We start from the raw sequence: 12,843 nt of genomic DNA on the forward strand, positions 1-12,843 counted from the left end.
CTCTCTCTTTCTTTGTTTTGCCCCCACTCTTCTTCTCCAGCAGTATTAAATGGCTGAGTGGCTGCACTTTATTGGTGTGCTAACTTTTGGTCAGTATAGACCTCTTTCTGTGTACAGTCTGCCTTGTCAGACGTTGAAAAATGTGCTGTATCTTAGCGTGCAAATCAGCTGTATGTTTTACTGGGAATTTTTAGCCCTATTTTCCTTTAAACAAGCAGGTGATGATAACTGGTATGTTTTGCCTGCGTGTCAGATGCTAGGTACTTCAGGCTTTTCTAATAGCACTGTGTTTGTTTTGTGCAGTCTCTGTTGCTTCTTTGCTCAAGACTATATAATCTAAATTTTGAAGGACTCTTAACTATACCTCAGTCAAGTAGTTAGTATTTCAAGTAGTTAGTATTCTAATGCTCATTAGAATGAAAGTCATCTAATTGTAATTCATTAAGCAGCAAATGTATTTCTCTTTTGTTTCAGAAATTGCCATTATCCATTCAGGAAAGGCAGACATTTTTTTGGTGGATTTCGATAAAACAAAAATGCTGCTTTATGCTGTTGAGTTTTATGAAGGCTTTCCCTCAGCCCCATGTCTATGCACTATATCTTGACTGATACTTTTCTATATGGTTTAAAAAAAAAAGCTCCAAACAAAAAATAAACTGGTCTTAGTGCTTTGCAATTTTAGCTTTCAGTCTGTGCTCAGCAAAACATGCACAAGAAGTTTTTGTTGAGTATATATATAATATTTGATTTACTTACTGTCTGGAAGTTCTATTATTGCTAAAGCTTAAACGAGCTCACTTTTCTGTTTGGGGGGACAGTCTCAAAAATGCTGATTGGCTTTTCAGACCTGTAGCTCTTTTTAGAGAAAGTATTTCCCATTGTAAGTACCTTTCCCATACTACTCTGCTGAAGTCAAGTGAATTAAGCGGATCGCTTTCACAAGTGAATAAAGGAGTCTTGAATATACATATCGCATTAAAATATTGTGAATGGATAATGATTTGAAAGTACATGAATAGTATGTAAAATGCATAAGTGTGTTATTTGTGAAATGCATCTGTTACTTAGTTATCTGTTAATGTAACTGAAATTTTGCGCTGTTAAACTTCCTAAGGATTGGTCTGTAGGTGATAATAGGTCTTCTTTCCTCCTCCATTCACTGAACTGCTAATGCCTTTCTCATTCTTATAAATAAAACTTGTATTTCTTTCTTCCACAAAAGCAGGATTTCCATGTATTTTTCTTATTTCTGGTGAATTTAAGTATTTTAGTGCATTCCTATGGCCTTACAAACATTTTTGCAAGTAAAACTTCAATTACAGTTATTTTAATGCTATATAGCTACTAAATTCAGAATAAAAAGTATAGTCCTTGAGAAAATGCTTAATTTTGAAATAGAAGTGATCTACTGTGTGTGTTTAAGCACATTTTATCTCTGGTATAAAGGTGTAATGTGAAAAGCTCCTGCAGATAAAAGTGAACTTGTCATGTGGTTAACTTGTAAACCTAATCATTAACTGTATATTGATGTGTATAGACAAAAATCCAAACCCAACCCCTAAAGAAAACTTCACACTCCAGTGGTTTTATTATTCCATGTGAACTTTTTTACAACGATGCGTGTCTCAAATAAAAGTTACATAATGAAAAGTTTTTGGAGTATTTTGTATGAAATATTCCACTTAGTTCTAATACAGTTGACATTTCCACTCTATTTTCGATACATCTGTTGTGGAATGGTGTCCAGCTGAGTTGCATCTATAAAACTTTGTTTAACTTCAGTGGCAAACCACAAGGGTTTTTGTACGGCTTTGCTTGTTCCCAAACTAGACTGTTCTTTCGATTTCTCCTGAAATAGCCTCTATTCCTGTAGTGATTGCTTACATCTATTATTTCAGTGACCTTCAGCTTCATAAGGAATTCCAGACATTTAGTGCCATGAAATAACCTTCCAGAGTAACTTCTGAACAAAGAATAAAGATAATATGAGACAATCTTCAGTTTGATTAAGCATTATCTACTCACTTAAGCTGCTAACACTTCCTTTTTTGTTGTTTTAAATTAGTGTTATATGAACGGTATGACTCTCAAGTAACCTGAGGCACAAATACCATGAATTAATGTAGCGAGTAGTGTTTGTCCAACTTCCTTCGACACTGAATGTTGAGGGATTTGGCAGAATATTTGTTGGCTATTATATTAGCAATAGTTCTTGACTTTCAAATCATTGTGATTTGGCAATAACTCACAACTGGTATGAAAATGAGCGAACCTAAGGAGAGAATGGTTTTGTCTGCCTAAGACAAAAGTTGGTTGATGCCCAAGTGGGTACCCTAAGGAATAAATGGGAAATGCATGGATGACAATTAGCTTCTAGAGTTTGTTCTTTTCCTGTGTTCATCTAAAACTGTATTTAACTGAAAGGATGTAATGTCTCTTTACCTTAAGCAACAGAAGGTTAGAGTTATGTTCTTGTTACACGTTATTTGTTGGCTTTGGTTTGTTTCATTGTTTTGTTTCATTTTTTCCAGACTGCTTCTGGCAGACAAGTTTGCTGCTTTAGGACCAGCTGTTTAAACATTATTTTGCAGATCTTGATCTGAACTTGTTCTAGATGCTCAGCAGTCCTAAAATCACTTCTGTCAGTCCTTCAGTTCTTGCAGAGGTTAGTGATATGCATCTGCATCCCAGTAACATTTTAAATGCATTTGCATTTTCCATTTGTTAAAAGGAAATAGCAGTCATACTTACAGTGCTTAAAAATGGTGATTTATTACAGTTCCTGGATCTACTCTTGGTTACAGACTAGCAATTACTATACAAATAGTGCACGCTTGTAGACTAGAGGCAAGTTCTTGGAACAGGTGTAGAATGCATCCAGCTTTTATAATCTGGTAAATTGCCTTTTTCCTAAATGAGTCTTTTTCCAACTTGACTGGCTGGAAGCTCTTTAGGACTCTTGAACAATACCTAAGTCATCAGTATCATGTAAGATATCAGAATAATTTTTCTTTAGAAAGATTCTAATCTTCAAGAGATAGAAAAACGAAGCTTTTATATTGTATAATGTTATTCTTGCCATCTAGAGGTTTACAGAAAGGGCATGGAATGGAATGCAAAACATACTGAAGACAACTTTTAGGGCTCTGAGATATTTTGTAGTTGCTTCAATAGAGCACATCAGCACTAAGCTTCTGGTGTGAACAAATGTTACATAAATTCCTCTGAGCACGTATTCAGTACATATTGTTCCTTCAGTTTGCGAAATAAAGTTGCACGTTTTGAGCCGCTTACAAGCATTTTCCTCATCTGAGGAATTAACATGTTTAATGAATTGTGGAAAGTTGTGTAATTTGAACTCTACTACTGAATACATTGTACTGACTCCAAAATGAACAAGAATTCAGTGAACAGTCACTAAGTGTTGAGACTTTTGCCCTATTTCGTCTTAAATACCTACCTTGATTGACATGACATACTGCAGTTGTGCCTTTTTCTGCTTATGCCACCACTCCAAAGGAGTGTCCATGATACACAGCTACGAGTGGTATCCCAGAGGCCTTGTGTTAGGCAGTGGTCTCTCAGATTGATGGACTTGTTTCAAAATGTTTTGTGATTTTTTTTTTTTTTTTTTTCAGGGAAACATTACCATTGTGCTCATTAACCTTTATGATTTGGTTTAACACCTTTGTGGTACAGCATAAAGAGATGATGCTACTGTTGACATACTTCTCTGGGGACAGAAAATGGCAGGCTGCAGAACTGCCGAGCTGCCACCTTTATCAACTGCTTACGTAAACCATCTTTAACCTTTTCAGCACTGTTTCATCCACATATGTGCTTTTGTTGGACCACTAGCAATGTGCTCATCTGTAGAGAAAAGTGCAGCCTTTACTTACCCAATTAACTGCAAATGAAGTGCGAATTTATTATGTCAATTATGCTTTTTTTTTTAAGAGAAGTTGAATGTTTAATTTATTTTCAAGGCTGTTTGCAAATCCTTAGTGTTACTGTAGTTTTGAGGGTTTTTTGGTAGGTTTTGGTTTTGTGCGGTTGTTTTTTTTTTTTTTTCAGGCAACATAGAAACTAACTCTGGTATGTATTCTAGATGAAGAATGGAATTTTTCCAAGAAGCCTGAGCAAGTTCTGTCCATGCCATTAATGTCTAGCGCTGCCGGATACTGCTGCTGAGCTTCCGCACCTCAAATGCAATGGCTTTGTAAAACTCACGTTTATACTTTGAACCAATAAATACAGGGAAAAGGCAACTACGTGTGTCTTTAACTACTGTTCGTAAGTAATTTTCCGGAATTGCACTGGTAAGTGTACTTGAAAGTAGGAAATGGTGAAGCAACTCCCTGCGCCAAGTGTGGGGCTGAGAAACCCTTTAAAAATAGTCTTCAATCAATTAACTGTTCTTGCAGTGCCATGTCCTATTTAGCCCACGCTGTTACATTACATTTTATCTCTTTCAAGGGAAGAGAGGAAAAAAAAAAACCACCCAAAAAACCCCCAGTGAAGCGCAACGTGCAGCTGAAGCCATTTTCCCTCCGTCTCCCCGAGGAGGTGTGGCGAGACCAGCCCGCGGTGCCCCGCACGGCCGCGCCCAGGTCGGTCCGGGCGGGCGGCCGTAGAGCCGCGCCTGGGGAACCTCCCGGGCTGCGGAGGCAGCGGCCGGGGCGGCGGGAAGGGCGGCCCCGCCGTGAGGGGCGGGGGCGCAGGTCGGGCACCGGCCGCCTCACGGCGCGGCGGGGCCGAGCTGCCGGCAGCGGCCCCTCGCCTCACCGGGGTCGGGGGCGGTGCCCGCTCCGACGTGGGCCGCCCGCCCCGGGCGCTGGCTCGCCGCTGGCGGCCGGCTTTCCCTCCCGGTCGGGCGGCGGTCGAGCCGCGCTGCCGGCGGTGTGAGGGTGGAGGCAGCCGGGCCTGGGCGGCGCTCCCCTCGGCCGGGCCGCCGCTCTGCCGCGGTCTCGGTCCTGCTAGCAGGGCCCTCCCGGCGGGTCGGGCGCTGTTGCGAAATGGCGGCGGCGGCGGCTCGCCCGAGCCCCGGTTTCTCCTCAGGTGTTTCTGTGGCGCCGACCCCTCGGGGCGCCCCGCGCCCACCGGCCGGCGTGCCAGCGAGGGCTGCCGGGTGGCTTCGGGCACATCTGCTTCAGAAAACCCGCCCTGGCGCGGTCCCGGAGCGCGGCCGCGCAGGCCCGGGCGGCCGCCGGGGGCCTTCGCTGAGGGGGCAGCCTCGGTGACTGCACCCGCCGGCCGCGAGCGGGCCCGGCCCGCGCCCGGCCGCCTCAGGCAAAGCGCCAGAGGTGTGGTGCCCGAGCTTTGGCTGCTCCCGGCGCGTTCCTGAGGAAGCTCTCAACGCCGCGATACAGAACGTGGGCACGGGCGGGCGCTGGGTACCGGGCTGCGCACCCTCCGTCCCGCTCCAGCCGCCCCGCGGCGCCGGGTGCTGGGCAGAAGCGCCCAGCGGGTCCCACCCTGGCCCCGAGCCCCGCGCCCTCTGCTTGCGGCTTGAGCCTGTGCCAGCTCCGACGTTTAGGCAGGCCCTCCGTTTTCATATCTGCTTTTTAATTCGTTTCGAGTCGCCGTTCTTTCCTTTTCGGTGCCTCGGAGGTGTTCCCAAGAACCGTAGCTACGATAGGAAACAGGCTTTACTGAAAGTGGTTTGAGAAGCTGGTCATGCTTTTCTGTGTTTTCTCACCCAGTGTAATTAGGGTAATCTTTTTTCAGTAGTAATGTAGTTTGCATAAATGGGTGGAGTTATTTAACTGTTTTTTAACCACCCCGTCCACATCAGAGATTAAATTGCTAGTTTAATTTTTCTTAAAATTAAAAAATATTTTCTTGTCATGGGAAACGTGCTCTTCTTTAGAATGTATGTCTTCTGTGGTATTTACTCTGCAACTCTCTAACCAATTTATTTGCCTTATGAAGAGCCTTATTAGAAATTTTAGATGCTAGTGGAAAATGCAATATGAACAGCAGTTCTTTGTGGTTTTCCCCCCCCTCTTTGATTCAAGGGCTTTCATCTGGCTGGTCTCCCTGTTGCTTTCTTCCCTTGTGTGGTTCGTTGCTGTGCAAATTGTTGGTAGCTATTAAGCATCAGTATGGCAACGTGCTCATCTTTGCAGTGGTGTTTCCTGTTCTGCTCCAGGAGCTATTCCGATTTACCTACGACAGACACTTGAAGTAAGTCATATGATATTTCCCATTCACTGGGGATTCCTTAAGTAGCTTACAGTTAATAGCTAACAGTTCTGTGTGGCAACATACTTTCTCAAGAGTTAGTTTTTTGTAATAGAAGATAAAATAATAACAGCCTTAAAGCAAATAATAAAACTGAGGAACTTAGTTTTTAAACTTGAGTCTGTGATGCAAATTGGAAATCAAACACAGCTAATGGGGTTAACCCTATTGATTAACCCTTGAACTTTCTTCTACAGTAAGGGCCACCTCTTAGAAAGAAAGACAGTATAAACCAAAGTAGTTCATAGCTCTTCTCATTTATCATAGCTCTTCATTAAAAGTTAGTATTAGTTAGAGCAAGCTCACTTTCAGCCATGTATTTGGAAGTTTTTATGCGTTACAGTTATTACTGCCTGCCAGTTTTCCTCAATTTATGACACTGTAGCTCTTTCTGTAAAGATCAAAGTGATTAAATGATAATAAACTTTCCGAACTGCATTTTGCTTAAGGATATAGAATGAAATATTTAATTGACCTTTAAAAGTGTTTTTCTGCCTTTATTTAAATTCCATCTAAATGAGAACACAAAATTAATAGTCAAGTTTTCTAGTAAGTGGGTTGCAGTGTGATATGGCAGCCTTTGCTATCATGATATGTTGTCTTGTGACTGCTGTATAAAATGTCGGATGAGTGACTGTGTGTGAGTGCAAAAGCAACAGCTTGCTTCACTGGCCTGGAATTGCATGGGTAGCATTCTGTGGTACTTACCTTACCCTATAATTACCATTTTATGGCAGAAACGTAATCTTTAATTACTCAAACAGTAAATGTCCTTTATGGGTAGCTTCGTATATAATTCAGGTAATACGTGCAAAATGGTAATGAGGTGGGTTTTGCCACTTATATTTCTGATGTTAAACCAAGAGAAAAAGATACTGTTTTTATTTTCAACTTCCAAATAACAAGTGAAAACTTCGATGTGTGTTCCAAAAATCTTTCCAAAATCTTCTTGCTTTGGGGAAAAGGTGGCCCACACTGATGTTGATTGGTGTATGTTTCTCAATATCAATGAATTAGATACCTGATTCCACTGGACTTTTGACAGCTTTTTGACAGACACAGGTGCATGTATTGTGTGGAGACATGATTGTGTCTGTAGCATGCAATGAAGTGTGAAGTCAGTCAGAGTGCCCTAAGTATTTCCTTTGCAACCAAGATGAAGACTGTGTTAACTGTGCCAATTATTAGATTACCTTAATAATAAAAGATTCAGCTATAGAGGTGACTGAGGCGATCAACACCTCTGTATGTTGACCATCTTTGTGAGTTTAGCATAGTTAGAATATTTTAAGTGATACTGTCAATTAATAAAGTTGCTCTGTGCTTCTGATTTTCACTTGGTCATCAAAGACCACCCGTACCCTGATAATACACTACCATGCGCACTAGTTTCATGAATTCAAGATCTAAAGGTTCGTGCTCCTTCTGTTTCTAAAAGAGATGTCGGATGCCTAGGTGCCTCTTGAAAGACTCCACTGCAAGTCTGTCCTTCTTGGTCTAGAGCAGTGGTTTCCAGCAAGTGAGCTCAGCCTCCCTCTGCAGAGGTTCACCTACATCAAAAGTGAGGTTTAGAGTGCAAGCAAGTTTTCCTATGAAATTTTCTGCCACTTTTATTTGAGTATGTGCAGGGTCTTAAAATTTAAATGTTAGTGACGTCCCTTATTATTAGGTTTTAAGTAGTAGAAATTATCTTTTTTCCTTTTAATTTTAGGAACTAGTTTAATGGATCTTTTTTTAGTTACGTAACTAATTCAGTGTGTGAACATTAGCTTGTCGAAAGTTTAGTGCAGCCAACTTAAAGACAAAATACAGTTACAGCTAGTCCTAAAAAGGCATTTTTGTTCATGTATTCTCTTTGAATTATTTGCATGCCTTTTCCTTCAGGGTATTCATACAAAATTTTAGAATGAGAAGATACTCTTAATGGAGATTAGGGACGGTTGGACTCGATGATCTCTAAGGTCTTTTCCAACCTAGAAATCTATGAAATCTACGTCTTTTCCTTATTTTACTGCTTTTTATGACCAGAAGCATTTGCTATTTTAGTCCCGTGACTGTATCTGTAGCTGAGATTGGAAAAGTCATGATTTCACATGGGAGTCTGAGGACTTCCACGATGTTTGTCTCCATGATGGTTAGAACAAGTGACAATTAATTTTTATAAATAATACCGCCACAGATTTGCAAATAAAGTTTTTTTTAAAAAATCACATTTTGAAGATATGCAGGTTTTTGTAAAAATTAGAGTGAGCTCTGCAGGGATTCTCAAAAGACTGATTAGAAGAGTCCCGTTTTTACTGTATGTCAGCTGAAAGCCATTCTTGCAGGCAGAAATTTCAGCTTGAGCTGAAATCAGTTTTGAAAGAGGAAGGGCAGTCTGTTCAAATACGTGCTTCTGTGCTCTGCTAAAGCTAAAATAGGTATCTCTGTGGTGAAGTGGTTCATAGAAATAGAGAAATAATTTGATCTAGGCCAGCTGTATACGTTGAAGTTAGTGGATAAAATTGTTTGACCTAGTGCTTATTCTAATCAGAAAGGATTTTATCCCTATGTTCTTGGAATGCGGTCCATGCCTGTAGTAGCTTGTAGAAGCTTGCTCTTTTGTGGTTTCCCTGATGAGTTTTTTTTTTTAACTTGTTCTTGCTGAAGATTGCAGCAGTGTAGAGCAATGCCAGCTCTACTATCTGGTGCTTTTCTTAACTGCTTTTGACTCTGTTAAAATAAACAGGTAACCCTATTTGTTTTAATTAGGAATAGGTAGTACTCTTTGCCCTGCCATAGAGCTATGGATAAGTGAGAAGCGAGCAGAGCTACAGATCGCTGTAATGTTCTTCACAAAGTATTTTCAGTTTCTCAATGCGTAAAAGATAATTATCTGGCGCTACAATTTCAACCTGTCACACTTTTTAGAGTGAGACACCCTAAAAGTTTAGACTGGTGGGTTTTGGTGGGGTTTTTTTGAGTTGCTAGAGACTTAACTTCTCTAGCAAAGCAAGAAAGTGTTCTTTTCTATTTGTTAAATATAGACAGAAAGCAAAGAACAAAAGAGGAAACATGGGTGAAAAATGTCTGAGCAGTATAGAATCTCCACTGTGCAACCTCCTCTACTCTTTTGCTTTTGGTATAGCAATTCCTAAAGGAAAAGCCCTCCTTGATAGTCCTCCAGAGGGCATATGACTTCTCGTTGAGAAAAATGTGGCTGAAATTTTTTTCAATATATTCCTGTAAGAAAAACACAGAGGAAAAAATATAAAAAGTAGCAAACATGCTGCTTTTTGTCTGTATTTTTCTGATGAATGAAGGTTTTACAAAATGTATGCAATCTGTACAGAAGCAGCTGAAGTTTAGGTCTGTGAAAATAGCTTAGAAATGCTCTGTGCTGGCAGCTTTTTGGCAACCTGCTGGAAATACGAATTGGTGAACATATACACGTAGAATCATGATGCCTGTGCAAATATGATGTGTTGTTATTAATTGAAGGGGCCACTGCCTTTCTTGATTTTATCAGTGAAGAGTTAGATACATCCAAAGTTACTTGATTTTTATTCATAAATTCTGGCTGCTATGTGTGTTATCATTAATTGATAGAACACTCCTTAATAAGCTGTTGTTGCCATTGCTTAAAAAACATTTGACTTTCCTGGGAAGATATTTGGGTCGGTAGTGTGTGACTATTAAATTTATATCGTATGTGCCTCCAAAAACATTTTAATATGCTAAAGAGTGTAGGTACCTAGTTTGGTAGAAAAATAATCCTTGAGTAATGAACTTGACTTTCAATTCCTTGTTACGTAGTAAGTGTTCCAGCATTCATGTTTATTTTTGCATTTTCTTTTGCTATTGTTTCCAAACTTGAATGTATAGTGTTGTGAGGAAGCAAAAGAACTGACAACTTTCCTGACTTGATTTTCTAATCTGTAAGTCACTAGGTGGTGCCATTTCACCTCTCTGGAATCAGAAACTCTTCCATATTATTTTCAGTAACAGCTGTTAATTATGTTTTTAAAAGAAAACAAAGTAATTGAATTTTTGAGTTCTTTTTTGGAACTATCTTTTTTTTTTTTCTCAGACTATGCAATTTGTATATTTTGCTCAAGTACAACTAATGTATTAATGAAAATGTGCAAAATTTCCAAGTTCTGTTCTTTTAAATTGTCATAAGCTTTTAGTTTTACATCATTTACATATGTATATTTTGCTGAATTTGATAAAAACGCATATTTTAAATGTAGAATTGTTTGAGGGTCTTTTTTCCTTTTCCTTCTGAGGTCTAGGTATCTGCAGCTAATGTAAGTTATGATATGGATTACTTCCGTTGAGGTATAGCGGTTTCAATCCATGGACAATCGCTCCATATTTCTCTATGACTGTACTAAGAATTGAAGAGAGTCAACAGTGGCTCGTTTATGTGTCTTACTGTAGCCCTAGGATACCACAGAAACAACTTTGTGCAGTTTCATGTAACATGCTAAAAGTCGTCCAGGGAACTTTTGTTTCATAATTTCACATTAAAAAACTATGTTTTAGTTACTGTATTGTCACAGCTGGTGTGCTGATTAAGAGCTAGGTACAAGTGGTGGGTATTATTTCCAAGTTTAACCACTTACTTTTTTGTTTAGCTGGTCAGAAATAGAAAGGCTTGCAAAATCATTTTTGCAAAATGGCTTTGAAACTTTTTTCAAATAGCTCAAATTGGGAGAATGGCAAAGAACAACTCACCATTCATAGGAATGCTTTTTATTAATAAAATTACTTATTTTGGATGATCCTGATATCGGGTGGTGATTTGCTGGCCAATAGTCTTTTCTTGATGAGGAACAATGTTCTAAAACTGTAGCTGCTGTATTGTGGTAGAAAGCCTTTTTATGAGTGAAGAAGCTGCAATGAGTTAGGTTGGTTATAGAACAACTTTATAAGTTTCAGAAAAAGTAGTGAATAGGTAAGTTGTCTAAAGCTATGCAAGTAAGTGGGCTCAGTTAGAATGTGGGCAGAGCCTCCAGGATGGTCAAGAAGGGCTTTTTATGTGACCAGATGATCTAAACCCACTACCACCAAAACATTTTTGTGTGAGCTGCTTGGTTCCCCGAGGCTTCCAAGCCACCATCTCTCTTACTTAATTTGTGAGGAGCCAAGCACGTACTAAACGTTCATGTTAAAGAAGCAGAGACTTCAGCATATCCTGGTGCTGGATGCTTAGTCATGTCAGCCTGCACTGTTCTTGGCAGCTGGATATGTCCACTCTAAGTGTTGTACAGCCTTGTAAGGCCATCCAGCACTCACTGCTGGTTTTTTCATCAACTCTGAAAAATGAACATGGTGGGAAATTTTGTGTATTTGTGTTACAAAGTCTTTTCTTTGCTTTTGGTAAGCTTAATTAAAGTACAAGGAGTTGGAAATCCGTCTGTAAACATTTACTTGTTGAATAGGCAGCCAAGACTGAAACAAGGTGCCAGATTTTACTTTTCTGTAATATTCCTGATTATCTGGCATTTTTGAAATGTGGAATATACAAATATTGCCTTCTTTTAAAGAGGTCTATGGGGTAGGTTAAGCTCCAGTTTACATTTTTTAATGATGAAGAAAAATGTTTGGGTTTTTTAAGTAGAAGGGAAAACAAGGAAAATAAAATTAAGTGAAAGTGTGAATAAGATTTAAATATTCTTTGTAAGGTAATAACAGAAACCTCATAGTGTCTTTTTGAATTTTTATGTCCTAAGCTGTATTTGTGGTTTAAAAGACTCTGCACCACAATTAAGTCATAAACTGACTTTTCAAAATATGCTCAATGCGTAAAAATACCTATTTACAGTTTTCTTTTAGAATTTCAGAAAATTTGGTTACTTGGAAATAATAAAAAAGCAGTGGTTGGCAGTGGTGCTGGTTGTTCTGATCCACTTGATGGAATCAGGTCTCGTGAGTTCATCCATCAGTTTCATTTCCATAAGATCTTAATGGTAGGAGAAGTGGAAAGTGGGGCAGATTATTAGACCACTGTAAAATGAGCAGAGGTACATACTGATGATTTATTTGTAGTGTGAAAGTCGAGGGGAGTATTCCACTCAGAAGTTGTCCAATTCTGGGTATTCCAGCTACCCAGCCACAGGATATAATTAATTTTCTCATATATCTTTGTAGTTTGCTGTGTTCCTTCAGTTTGGGGTTACTCGCTGATCCTGAGCACTGGAATGGATGAAACTGTGACAGACAGCTGCAGCTATCATACTGCATATTACAGGACTCTGGGTTTTTTAAAAGCTGTAATTTCTTTAAAATGACACCTTTATTTCACCTACCAACCATCTCTTCTCATGTCGAGAACTCTGGATGTTACTTACATTCCTGCTACTTGGTTGAACTATCTTTATTTTTGCAGACTTTCCTGCATCCTCACTATGAAGGCAGCATAACGCCATCCTTTATTACCCTGATCCTCATGGGGACCTAGACCTTCTTCACTACAGGTGGCTCCCTTTGGAATCTGAAACACTGTTTGTTATGCAGGAACAGTGACTTCCTTTTAGCTCATCGGCTTTCAGATAGTGTCTAATATCCTCTATAATCTCTCTACACATTGAGAGCAACTGATGCCTTCTTGAAGTC

The sequence above is a fragment of the Tauraco erythrolophus genome, chromosome 14 (assembly GCF_009769465.1).
Source record: "Tauraco erythrolophus isolate bTauEry1 chromosome 14, bTauEry1.pri, whole genome shotgun sequence".
Classification (NCBI taxonomy): domain Eukaryota; kingdom Metazoa; phylum Chordata; class Aves; order Musophagiformes; family Musophagidae; genus Tauraco; species Tauraco erythrolophus.